Source organism: Rhinolophus sinicus, linkage group LG01, assembly GCF_036562045.2.
Source record: "Rhinolophus sinicus isolate RSC01 linkage group LG01, ASM3656204v1, whole genome shotgun sequence".
NCBI lineage: Eukaryota > Metazoa > Chordata > Mammalia > Chiroptera > Rhinolophidae > Rhinolophus > Rhinolophus sinicus.
In genome coordinates, this window is record NC_133751.1 from 150,224,383 (window position 1) to 150,238,451 (window position 14,069).

General features: G+C 32.9%; 1 pseudogene; it reads left to right on the forward strand.

Moving 5' to 3' along the window:
- The window catches only part of LOC109445251 (4-hydroxybenzoate polyprenyltransferase, mitochondrial), a 146,867-nt pseudogene extending 142,403 nt beyond the window's left edge, over positions 1-4,464 (forward strand).
- The last annotated feature ends 9,605 nt before the right edge of the window (positions 4,465-14,069 follow it).

The following is a 14,069-nucleotide window of genomic DNA, read 5'->3' on the forward strand; positions in this document are numbered from 1 at the left end:
ATATAGGCCTCTTCAGATAATCTATTTCTTTTTGTGTGAGTTTTGTCAGATTGTGTCTTTCAGGTAATGGATCTGTTTCATCTATTGGTGTAGAGTCGTTCATAATATTTCTTTATTATCCTTCTGATGTCCAAAGGATCTGTACTGATATCTATTCTTTTAATCTGAAATTTACTCTCTCTCTCTTTTTTTATTTTTTTTGTTTAACTTAAACTGGCTGGAGTTTTATCTATTTTATTGATCTTTTCTAAGCACCAGCTTTTGGTTTCATTGATTTTTCTCTATTAATTTCCTGTTTGTAATTGTGTTGATTTCTAATCTTATTTTTATTATTTCTTTTCTTCTGCTTATTTTGGATTTAATTTTTCTCTTTCTTAAAGTGGAAATTTGGATTAGAGATTTTATATCTTCTTTTCTAATATATGCATTCAATTCTATGACTTTCCCTTTTAGCACTGTTTTTGCTGTATCCCACACATTTTGATAAGTTATGTTTTCATTTTAATTTAGATAAAAAAATTTTTTTAAGTTTCTTGAGATTTCTTCTTTGATCCATGTGCTATTTAGAAATGTGTTGTTCAATCTCACTTATCTGGAGATTTTCATTTATCTTTCTCTTATTCTACTTTGATTGTAGTGTGAGAGCAGACGTGTAATGTCTATTTTTTAAATTTATGGAAGTGGGATTTATGGTCCAGAATGTGGTCTATGTTGTTGAATATTCTATATAAACTTGAGAAAAATGTGTATTCTATTGTGCTTGTTTACTATACATTTCACTCACATTTTATCGGCCAAATTGAGTCACAGGTTCATGCTTCAGTTCAACAGAAAAAGAAATTATAATATTCCTACAGGGAGGGGATAATTTCTGGTGAATAGAAATGATACAAACTACTATTTCTGTGTCATAATTACCCTTCAGTTAATGACTCTTTTCTCAGTCATATTATAATATAAATGAATTTACAGGACCTGAGGATATAGTTTAATCACTTTGGTTATATATGAATATTTCCAGATTTCTTTACCACTGATATTTTATCCAGTGCTTTGGGTGGTGTGTTCTGCAAATAAATAATAACTTCATCTATTATTCTTAATCATTACTAACTTATCTTTATATTTATTTATTATTACTTATTTGTTCTAATTTTAATTGAAATATGCCATCAATTTTCCTCATTCATTTCATGATTAATTTTACCAGTCAATATTTATTAATCATCATCCAAGCACTCTGCTGAGCATAGTGCTACAGCTGTGAATAAGAAAAGATTTAGCCTTGACCTTCTTGGAACTTGTAGTCTATCAAGTTGAAATTCTTTGCAACCAAAATACATAAATATGGCCAACTAACTTACAAGTGAAATAATTAGCAAATACCATTGATAACTATCAAAATAATAATCTTTTAAAGTCAAAAACATTAATAGATGTTAAAACAATTGGGTAAAAATTTAATGTGAAACAAAATACTTACACAGTTTCAAATTATATCCCCACAACACATTTGTTAATTACAAAGAGAAAAGTAATAACATTAGAGAAATATGACAGACACCACCTGAACCAAGTGATCCAAGTTCACATGACACTAATCTGACAGTCAGCATTATACGTTCTCTTATAGATTGCACTAAAGACAAACATCACTGCTTTGGAATTACTACCAAACTTTATAATGAGGTTAGCCATGAGGAAATATCAAACAAACCCAAATTAATGCCATTATTTAAGATAGCTAACCTAAACCCTTAAAATTGAAAAGTTAAAGATGTCAAAGAGACAAAGAAACATTCAGAATGGCAAAAAACAAACAAACAAACAAAAAAAACAGACTTCCAAAAATCTGCTTTTCCATAACATCAATGAGAAGACTGGAAGAAATTGTGAAAATTAAAATAAAAGCCTAAATGCAAAAGCTAAACTATAAAATTCTTAGAAAAAACATAGGTGTAAATTTTTATGACTTTAGATTTGGTAATGAATTATTAGATATGACACCAAAAAATGAGTAACAACAGAAAGAACAGACCATCAAAATTTAAAAAGAAAAAATGTGCATCAGACGGCATAATCAAGAAAGTAAAAAGACAAACAATAGAATGGAAGAAATAATGACTAATAATATATCTGATAGGAACTATTATCTAAAATATATGAAGAACTAACAATTCAACTATAAAAGACAAAATAATTAATAAATAGGCAAAATTCTTGAATAGATATTGCTCCAAAGAAATACAAATGAACAACAAGCACATGAAAAAAATGTTCAACATCATTAGTAATTAGGAAAATGCAAATCAAAACTACAAGGAAACACCCCTCTAAATAATACTACTAATACTAATAATAATAGTGAAAATAACAAGTGTTGGGAATGATCTAGAGAAATAAGAACATTTTCACACTGCTGGTAGGAATGTAAAATGGTGCAACCACTGTAGAAAACATTTTGATGGTTCCTCAAATGGTTCAACATAGTATTACCATATGACCAAGAAATTCTACTCTTTTGTATATAACTAAAATAATTAAAAACAAGGTCTCAAAAAAGTACACAAGTGTTTATATCAGCATTATTCACAATAGCCAAAAGGTAGAAAAACCCAAATATCCATTAATGAATGAATAAACAGAATATGGTCTACACATACAGTGGAGTATTGTTCATGCATAAAAAGGAATGAAATACTAAAAAATGCTACAGTATTGATGAGCCTTGAAAACACGCTACATGAAAAAAAAAGACACAAAATGTCACATATTGTATTATTCCATTTATATGAAATAGATAAATAGATAAAAAGACAATATAAATTGGTGGTTGCCAGGGGCTGGAGTGGGAGAAAATGTGGATTAACTATTAATGGGTAATGATAGACTGTAAGCACAACCGTTAGATATAATGTGATGTTCATGCCAACCCATGGTTCCCCAAGGCTACTTCCATCTAATGATCGGGTACAGCAAATTTACCAAAACCAGGCTATTCTTGTTCACTGTAATTTTTTTAGTGGATAACTTTTACTCAGGAATTTCCAGCAACCTGGCAAGAACGTTCTTAGAACTGAACTGCAGTCGTATGTTCTTTCTACCCAATCTTTCCTTCCCTCTCTACTTTCTTAGGTCTTAGATCTACATCATACCTAGTCCAAAGGCTCTCCTTGCCCACTACTGTTGCCTTTCTCATTCTGCTTCATAGGTGTTTTCCCCAGTAAATCTCTTGCATGTCTACTCTCTCAGACTTGCCTGCTTCTCAGAAGACATGAACTGACAGAGGTAAACAGGGAATGGTCTAATAAAGCAGGTGGGATGTGGGGACCACAAATTGTCCCTTACACAAAGTGATGACCCAATTCCTGAAAATTTCACTATTGATGACATGGGAGAATGTTCTAGTAGAAGGTAAATTCTTATTGGTACATTTATTCAGGCATTTGAAAAATAAAAGAGAAATAAAGCCTATAAGCCAATGGAATTGGCTGGATATTAGTAAGCTGTACTGATGCCCTCCAGAGGAATAATGGGAAACTGAGTCTGTAACCAGTATTTAAAAGCTAGGAATTAGGGCTAGAGCATATATATACATATATGGTAGCACATAAATAGGCCCTTCTTCCTGCAGTGGTAGAACAGACACAGCTGATGATCAAACACAGGACCAGGATGTGGTCGTTAGAGTGGCGTAGCTCCAGAGACATTCAAATACTCAGTAAAGACAAGTCTGTTACACTGAGGTAAGAATTTTGATTAGGAAAACCTGAGATCCTACAATGAGATGGGGACATCTGGATGAATGCTCCTAAGATTTTGCTACTACACACTCTTTAAATGCTAAGAGGTTTCAGAAGTGGCCCAATTCTCTGGAGTAAGAGCTAGCACTTGCCTTGTGCTGGGAGGACTTGCAGAAGATTCTCACCTAAGAGGCAATAAATGCCCTACTCACACAACAACCAGTGAGGACAATACTTAGTGTTATATAACTAGGACGTAAAACCAGGGTAAATCTCAACATAATTGGCTGTGGACCTGCTGGTCTTCATAAAAGAGATAAAATGTTACCTATGGTTGCTGCAAAAATTAGCAGGCATGTATTGGCAATAAATAGGGGATACCCTCAAGTTAAATATTGAGGAAGCTTGATCAAGGTCACTAGACTGTAGGATTGAATAAGCAAGATATCATTGACTTGAGAGAAATTTCTTGGCAAAAGGCAAAACTCCAGGGGTTATATGGCGTGTTGGTTAATGGCTCTTAGAAGCCCGAGAAAGTGATAACCCCTGCTGAGTGAAATAAAAATACTTGAGTTACCTTGGTAAATAGTACATGACTGAGGGAACTAGACAAGCTTGAATAGAAAATTCACCAGAGGTTTATGTTTCACAGGAGGACCTGGAGTACGCACCATTCACCAAGGCCATTGGAAATGCAGTGGTTCTCAGGGAAGTTCAGTAGTGGATCTCCTAGGCAAGCCAAGGCTTTTGGTAGCAGGGATAGTAACAAAGCTGGGGTCTTTAACCTCCATGAGACTGAGGGTGCCCTGAAGTAATAGGGGTCAGGTAGTGATGCCAGGGGACTCAGTTACCAGAGAAACATAGAAGGTTGGAGCGGCAGCCATGGCAGCTTGACCCACAGGAATTATTGAGATAGTTCAGAGTGCCTGACATCGCTAGGGACAAGATTCACAGGGAGACAGTGAGGGTGCTGCTGAACATCAACAAGCAGAAAAAGGCATGAATTGAAGAGAAGGCTCAAATAAAAAGTCACTATTTCTTGTTCTGATCCAAGACCCGAAGTGGGGATCCATTCATATCTGAACCCACTAACAGAAGCGTCCAGGTATTTAGGAGGAAAGACACTGTAACACCATGGGGAAGGATAGCTGGGGTTCTGTCATAAACAGATTTGGCTGCCAATGCCTGGACCTTTTCCTTATATGCCACTGGGTCCAGACAAGAATAGGGATTATACTTTTAGCCACTTTGAATAAGCCATACTGCAATAATTCCTTACTGAGAAGTGATAGCTCAGGGCAAGCCATGATTGCCATGTTCACCAATTTAAGGTATCCGTCTGGTTTTCAACTCTTCAGAAACTTGGGTTATATGATTAGTAAGTTGGGATTGTTGGAGTCACAAAGGGCAAAACCTAGGAACTTGCAACCCTCACAAGATAAGAAGCTTTATATTCTTTTGGGTTAGCACACATCTACTGATTCCGAGTCACTAGCTCTTTTACAATCAGACTTACCTCTGTGACCCCAAATAAGCTTGCTTACTAGGTTTTGCTATATCAACAACCATATTGATGAAAATAATGTCTTATCTTTGTAAAGCTTTCTATGCTTTAAATGGCATTGCCTTAGCACACTGTTGTATTTTCTTCACAACACATTTCTGACATATCAGACGTTAAAAGACTTTCATCTCAGGATCAGAGACGTTAAATGACTTGATCTAATTTATTCAGTTCATAAGTAGTAAAACCAGAATAACCAGCTCTTCCAAAATCACTAGTCTCGTCCTTTTACCACTAAGATAATAATAAAGGTTAATATGTATTGAGCATATACTATAAAATAGGAACTATGCTAGGTTCTTTGCATGTATTATTCAACTTATTCCCAGAGGAATCTATAAGGGAGGTATTACTAATACTCCCACTGCAGAGAAGAGGAAACCAAAGCTTAGAATAATAGCTAAACAACATGCCCTGTAAGTAAGAAGCAGATTATGGGACTCTGACTCAAAGTCCATGATGATCCAATACCCTAAATTGATTACTTCACATTAATAATTAACATCCTGCCCCCATTTCAGGATTCTTGACAGGGCCATTTCTCAACCCATTTCCAAGGAAAAAGCAGGAAAGTGAAAGAATAAAGCAAAGTGCAATGTCCTAAAAGAGAAGATGAAGAGAATAAACTTAGGATGAAAGTAGCATTGTTGTGTTAAGGACTAATAGTTAACAGAGAAAATTGAAGCTGGGAGCAACGCTACCATCTCTTTTGTGACCTGAGAAATAAATCCTTTGCTTGGCACCTGTCCACTCATCATAATTGGCACTTTCAGCCTGTAAATACTACTTTACCCCATCCAGACACTCAGCAGAACCACCTTCTTCCTTCTAATTAGCCATCCTAAACATGTTGACTATTGTCAGACCACTTTCTATATGTCCTTCATTTATCTATTGCAATCTGTGTCTGAATAGATTGTAAGATGCTATAGGGCAGGCTCTAGGCTACAGTGAATGGATCCTAAAGTTCTAGCATAATTCTCACTGACAAAAATTCCACATACCTATGCAAATACAGAAATGCACCTTTTAAAATTTTTGAATGGCTTCGATCATTGAACGTCTTCCCATTTTTCTGCAGAAAATTATGTCACATACATATTGTCCCATCAGTGTCACCCAGCATACCTCTCCACCACTTTTTGTTCTATTTCCTGAACCCTAAACTTCTTGTTCAGAGACTGTTAGAAAATTTGATCTTGAAAATATTCAATATTTTAATGCTTTCATGACTTTGTCCATGGTTTTCTTTTGGCTTTGAATACTCTCCCAGCCTTCTCCAAATGTTACATCCCTACTTATCCTCCAAACTCAAACCTCTAAACATTTTCTCATCCTTAATCATAATCATTTCATCCCTTTCTCCCGAGTATTCACAGTACTTTGTTTCTATATTGATTATAGTAATTAACACACTGACTTCCACTGACATTAATCTGTACAAATGTGTGTTCCGTTTTGTATTTATTCAACAAATATTACATGGAATTTCTTGAGGTCACAGACTTTAATCTTACTTGGTTAAGTAATCTTTTCAGCTCCTACCTCCAAAAAACTATGGACTCTTTGCTTACCTTCATAACAATGCCACTAGACACATCAAATGTATTAATTAGAATAACAACATCAGCTATTATATACTGAACAACTATCACGTGCCAGAAAGTTTAGCTATCTTATTTTGATTTATCCTTAAGAAACAATCATCTTAGACTGATGATTACTAAATTTCTTTTATAGGTAAAGAAAATAAATTTAGGAGAGATTACTTTGCCTAAATTCACCCAGGAATTAAGTGTCACATACGGGATTTGAATCCAGTTCTCATTGAAGGGTGGTTCTGCATTTTCAGTCACTATCTGTACAGTATATCAAAAAGCAAGTGCTCAACAAGTGGTGATTTTAACTGAATTTGAGCACTTGAGAAATTATATTTTGCTGTAAAGGACTGAATGAATTATGAGGAACACAACACTATTTTTGGTGCTAATGAAGATTTAAAAAAATCCAATTCCATCTAAATGTATTAAGATTTATTAGATAAATAGCCAACTTTCAAAACCGAAGCACTTCTTGTAAACTAGATACATTGGATGAGAAATGCTTCTTGGTTTTGGGATCCCTTTAAGATAATATTCTAAATAATCACTGGGAAATAAGAATAAGACAAAAAAGACAATAATGAAGAAATTGGGGAGCAGTAAGTTAAACTGTTAGAAAATAGGTTATACAATTCGTACAAAGACCTCATCAAAAGGCACAGAAACCACGTGAGGATTACATTAAGTAATAGGGTTAAGAAGAATATGGTCTGAAAAAATTGAGTATCTTCTAATAACTATAAGTATATGAGTTTCTAAAATGCCGTACGTAATATCCATGAAATCACGTTGCATAATGTAATAACACGTTATGCTACCATTAACACATTATAACTATGTCATTTGGAAGGCTAATTTTTTTTGTGTAGAACCACTTAACTACATAAAATTGAAAATAATGATTATTGTAACTACTTTCACTTTTCATCTTTAGAAGTTCAGGATTAAATACTCCATATGCAGTTATTTTATGGTGATGTGTATTTTTATGGAGTGGTCATATAGTGTTCTAAGTAATAATTGTCTTTAAAATTCCCAAGTACATAAATCATAAGATCTTTTCACATATTATCATTATGAGAAGTCAAGGTAAGTCATTTAACACCTACTTAACAATCATTTAGAGTTGAACATTACATTTGGATGAAATCTAAAAAGAAAACTACAAGTTTTAAGAAAAAGATAAGTATTAGAATATATAGGGCCATTATACCTGTCTAATATAGTTAAGTCCAATTCTCTTAGGGGCATCTATTCCTTTAATATACTGATATTCATAGATAGCTTAAATTTTCTTTTATAGAAATAATTTCTTTTGGGGAAAAAGATAGCAACCTAGATTGGTTTTCTTGAGATGCTTTGAAAAAGTTACAAATTTGCAGTTCTAGGGTAAATAAGTCCTAGGGATGTACAGCATGGTGACTGCTCTATGGTGTATTTGCAAGTTAAGAAAATAGATACTAAGAGTTCTCCTCACAAGGAAAAAACACATTGTTTTTTTGTATCTATATTAGATAATGGATGTTGAACTTATTGTGATAATCATTTCACAATATATGTGAATCAAGTCATTATGCTGTGTACTTTAAACAGCGCTGTATGTCAGTTATATCTCAGTAAAACTGGGGAGGGGGATGGGAAGGCAAAGAAAGGAAAGGAAGGGGAGCTAGAATCTTTTTGAGTAGGCACTGTATTTTGCAAGATTTATGCAAATCTATGTAAAATAGAATATTAAATTCTCCATTTTTAGGAATGTAAAGACTTAGACACACAGAGGTAAAAATCTGCTCCATGTCATGGAGCTAATAAGTAGCCAAGAGAGGTTTCCAAAATATCATACAGCATGAATTCAATCAGTTAACTTTACCTGAGCATTTATTAGATGTTTGAAATGGCTCTAGATGGTGATAATTACAAAAATGTGTAAGATGCTGTTTCTATCCTTAAGGATCTCACCAAATAGTAAAGAGACACAGATGAATCAATACTTGTAATGTGAAAAGTAGTGAAAAGGATACAATTTTTTAGACACTATGAGAGTTTAATCTATGATGTGTTCCTGTAATATGAATATCATGATGGGAGAATAACGGATTATGAAGAGTAAGGAAAGAAAGAACTGCATGATTGTTTAAACTTGTCCTTGTAGGTTTTTATTTCCCTGCTTTTTCCTCTTCTCTCTTGTATTTTATGGCTACTTAGGCTTGCCTATATAAAATAAATGATTCTTTGTTAGCAAAGAACCCTGACATTATGCCTGACAAATACTACATAATACAGTTGTCATTCAAAAAGCAAACAATTTAGGATTTTCTGAAAAAAATCCTAAATTGTTTGCCTTCAAGAATAGACTAAGACTGTGTGAAGGCTGATGAATGAGTGTTCAAATGAAGATTAAGTAGAGAAAGCCTAAATATGATTCAATTTAATAAACAATACTCTTACCCTCGTCATCACATTCATCTCCCCAAATCTCAACCACTGATATTTCAGGCATTTGTGTGTGTGTGTGTGTGTGTGTGTGTGTGTTAGGACTTCTTAAATAAAGTCACTGATGATCCATATACTTAAGATACGAAAACATTACTGATGGCCATGTCTATTTTCTGCCATATTTAAGCTTACAATATTTATTATTTATATTACTAACTATACTGTAAATCTTTAAAATTATTTGCTACTATATTATTTTCATAGATTTATGATTGGAATTCTTCATTCTATTCTTTCATTTTTCCTTTACCATGTTTGTCACTTCTTTCTTGTTTTCTTATAGGTCTCAGCATATATCAGTCCTATCTATTTTTCTCATTATTTCTTTTTGTTGTTGTTTTTGCATTAATGCTGGCAACATTTCCCAATTATTATCAGCTGCAAATTTAATTAACATGCTGTTTATTTCTTCTTCCACATAATTAATAAAGTTGTTAGAGAAAACTTGGATGCACACCAAACACTCCACCAGACAGCTCCCCTAAGTCAGATGCTCTGCCATTTATAATTACTTTTTTCTTATGGTCTTTAAGTAAATTTTCAGTGGTTATTCCAGAGCCAATTTAAATTAATTGGAGGGAACTAGTTTAAGAAACACACTAACTGTTACATAGTCCCTTCTTAGAACTTTGATTTTGTAAAATATTTATACTTTGTTACTCGAGCCAAAACCATGTTAATGCAATTAAACATTTAAGCACAAGGTAGCAAAGTCTGAAAGTTCTCAATGAGATTGCGTGGTCTCAATAAACATTTAAGACAAAACTCTAATTGCATTATTTATGAGTTAAATGAGAACATGAAAGAGGCATTTTTTTTTCACCTTTTGTGCCATTTATTTCCTATTTCACTTAACTTAATGAAATTACTAGCTGACTTCAACTTTTATTAATCATTTTTCTGGCATATAATATGTTCTATAGTAATACATTGAAAAATGATTTAACTTTTGCCAAAATTGAAGAAGAGTTTCAACAAAGCTTTACATTAATATCATTGTAAGTGTTCTCAAATGTAAAATTTTAGCAGTAATCGAGGGTTGTTCTCATAATTTTAAACTTATATAAAGTAATACATCCATATTTAAATATCCTTCTTAAATTTCTACATTATATGTTAATACATAAATATGTTATTACTGTATGTGTTACCATTTTTGAATCTTACAATGAGAATTTTAAAGCTAGAAAGAATAGCTAATACATTTCCCTTGATTTATAGGTGAATAAAGACACTGAAATTAGAAATGGTAACTAGCCTAGATTGGTCAGTCTGGTAGTGTGATCCATAGAGCCCCTCTCCTTGAACCAAAACTTAGAGACTCTGACATCTTAGAGCTAGATACTTAAAAACCCTTAATTTCTGAACCTGTTGATTGTGGCAGCAATCCTCAAGACCATTGTGCATGTACTGTGTGGATTAAGTAATCGATTTACATCTTTTCCAGAAGCCAAGGAGACATCACAATTGGAAGAAAGCATTGTAAATGAATAGCATTAATATAGTTAGATTGTTATTACACAACAAATCTATAGCATGTGGAGTTATAGACTGCCTGCTTGATTACTGGAAATGGACAGATATGTAAGTGATCATTTGTCATAGTTAAATTCAAGCTAAGGGTGTTTATTAACAGAGGAAAAGTTCCAAGAACTCTAGAAGCAGGGCCAATAAAGAATCTTAACAGCCAATAACCCCTTCTTGTGTCTAATCACCATAGGCAACTACATATAATTTAGAGGTTTCAGTTAAGTTTTCTCTCGTCATAACTCTCTAAGCAATTATGATTACTTAAATATCCATTAACAGACTACAACATTTCCAAAGGAACTAGCTTTGCTTTTTTATTGTTAGATTTAATGCATTACATTAAAAATGCATCTAATCCTTCATTTTTCCATATGAAAATCTAATGTCTAAATAACTATATAGAACTTTGATATTAAATAGACAGTTTTCCTAAAGTGTGAAATTCACATTTGCTAAACTCTTCTCTTACATCCCAATTTTTCCAAGGATATATTAAGTTTGAGATGAGAGGGTGTACTGCAGATAATTTTCACTTGCAGGTGAGACCCAGATTATACACATAATACTACTAGTTGCAAACTTGATCATGCAGATTCTATTCCTCACAAATCTCTAATATCATACTGGATATCTATTTCCTTGAAGTGAAAAATCTTCCAAATAATTACATTTAAATTATTGTTGAGGAAGTTATTAAGATGCAAAACAATTGTATGATCCAAGACAGAGAGCTGAGCACCCACTTTAACTACGCTTTCTCATTAAGACTTGTTAAATTGAATATAAAGAAATATAAATGTGAGAAAGTACTTTAAAATTCTGAGGTAAAAGCTATAAGGAAGACAGGAATATCAGAGAAATAATCATTTTGTAGAATTTCTAAAAAGTGAAAGCATGTGGAATCATATCTATGGGTAAAGAAGGGCCAGCTGATTTTTAAATTATATATGTGTATATATATATATATATATATGTATATATATATACACACATACACACACACACATATATGCATATATATACACATATATATGTGTGTGTATGTATACATATATTTGCATTATCACATATATAGTTGCAAACTTGATTACATATTATATGTAATATAATATATAATATATATTATATATTAATATATGTTCATATCTATATTGATGTATCTCTCAGATTATTCTTCAGAGTGGGTCCTTGTAGTATTGACACATGGCATAGAGTGAGGTGTGTTATCCCATCTAGTAGACTAAAATGGAGACTGTCTGATGTAAACAAACTTTTTCTACTCACGTAGGTTTTATGGTCATTTCTCTTAAATTAGGTGAGGTGACGGTAATAAGAGAAACCCACATGAAATACTTATCTTAATTAAACTAGTTTTTCATGAATAAAAATCATTTACTAAAGAATGGTAAAACCTAGGGAATATCAGCAGTTTAAAAGAAAAAGCCTGAGATGAAACAAAATGACTAATATCAGAGGATGCAAAGAAAATTAAAAGAAAGAAAGGGGTGTTAAAACAATGCCAAAGGTACACTCTCGAGGGTTGAGATGACATTGCACCATTACACAAGACCATGCTGCTATCAAGAAGGAGCAGCCAGAGAAAAAGAAATAACTCCTAAAAACATAGAGTAAAACATCAAAGAGAATGAACACTTCAGCAAAAAGTAAAGAGACAGAAGACAAATCTACAGTGTTTCCCCCAAAATAAAACCTACCCCGAAAATAAGCCCCAATTAAGATCTCAGCCAGATGGATGTATTTAGTACATTATGACGATGTTCCAGAAGATGACATGACGGTAATTGAATAAATGTAGATGGTTGTACATGAAAAAAATAAGACATCCCCTGGAAATAAGCCCTAATGGAGCAAAAATTAATATAAAACCTGGTCTTATTTTGGGGGAAACACAGTAGGTGGGCCAATGTTTTTCTAAGAGGATTTGATACATTTATTAGTCAAATATATATTGAGTGTCATGGGCCACATATCACCTTCATTTATTTTTTCGTGATACTGAATAAGAAATACTTTTTACCTCACAGAGTTGGCATCGTATTAGAGTAGGTAAACAATACTAAAGGCATTCTAAAGAGAAAGAGAGAGAAGAGAAAAATTGGGAGAAAAGAAGACATATAAGTAACCAGTAGAAGAATAACTTCCAGAGCTTCTAACTACATGGTGAAAATAATTTTGAATCTAAAATGCTATACCCAATGATGGGTGAAGTGGTATGCTAATAAAAGCTTAACAATCAGCTCTAAAAAAAAAAAAAGAAAATAGCCAACTTGATTTGTAGTGTTTGATGATTTCTATGGACTAAACAATCCCATCTTGGCCAATGTTAGGCTACCAAAGTGAGGTCAAAGAATTAGGAAGAGATACTAAAAATGTAAGCATTTGTGAGCTACTTTGAGACAGCTCCAGTATAAAAGAGGTGGGGTAGGGGGCTGGGTGGAAGAACAGTAAAATAATAGACCTTTTTTGGAAATGCAAGGCCTCAAAAGTTTATCACTCATCTATTTTTTTAAAAATTGAAATACTCGTAGAACATAAAAACAGAATCTAAGAAAGAGGAAGACATGAGATCCAAAATATATTTAGTCTTACCCAAGAGTGCTTTGAGTCCTAGAAAGTAGTTTATCCAAATTTCACAATATATCCAATTGTATGAAGAGTATATATTTTTATTTTTAATGAGAAAACTATGTAAGTAGAAACTCCAGCTGTCCCAGAAAGTCATAGCCCCAAAGAATATTAATGGAGTGTAAGAAAAGGTGTTTGTGCCATTTAGATTATCCCTCTTTAAGAGAAATAGATTCAATTTCTAAAAAACTACCTATTTTACTACAGAACCATCTACTTCATAATGCATTCTGTTCTCTACAGAACTAATTATTAAATGCATATTTTTCATAATAACTTTGTGACATATTATTTCCAGTACCCAAATAAACTGAACCCAGATGCAGGCCTTAGAATTGCTATGACACCAAGAATTTTAACCAAGATCTTCAAAAATAAGAAATAATATCCAATCATATATAGTTTATTAAAATATTGTAATTAATACCGTTATGAGAAGCATAATGTTTTGCCCTATTAATAAATAGATATCAAAATAGCTTCTTTATCCTT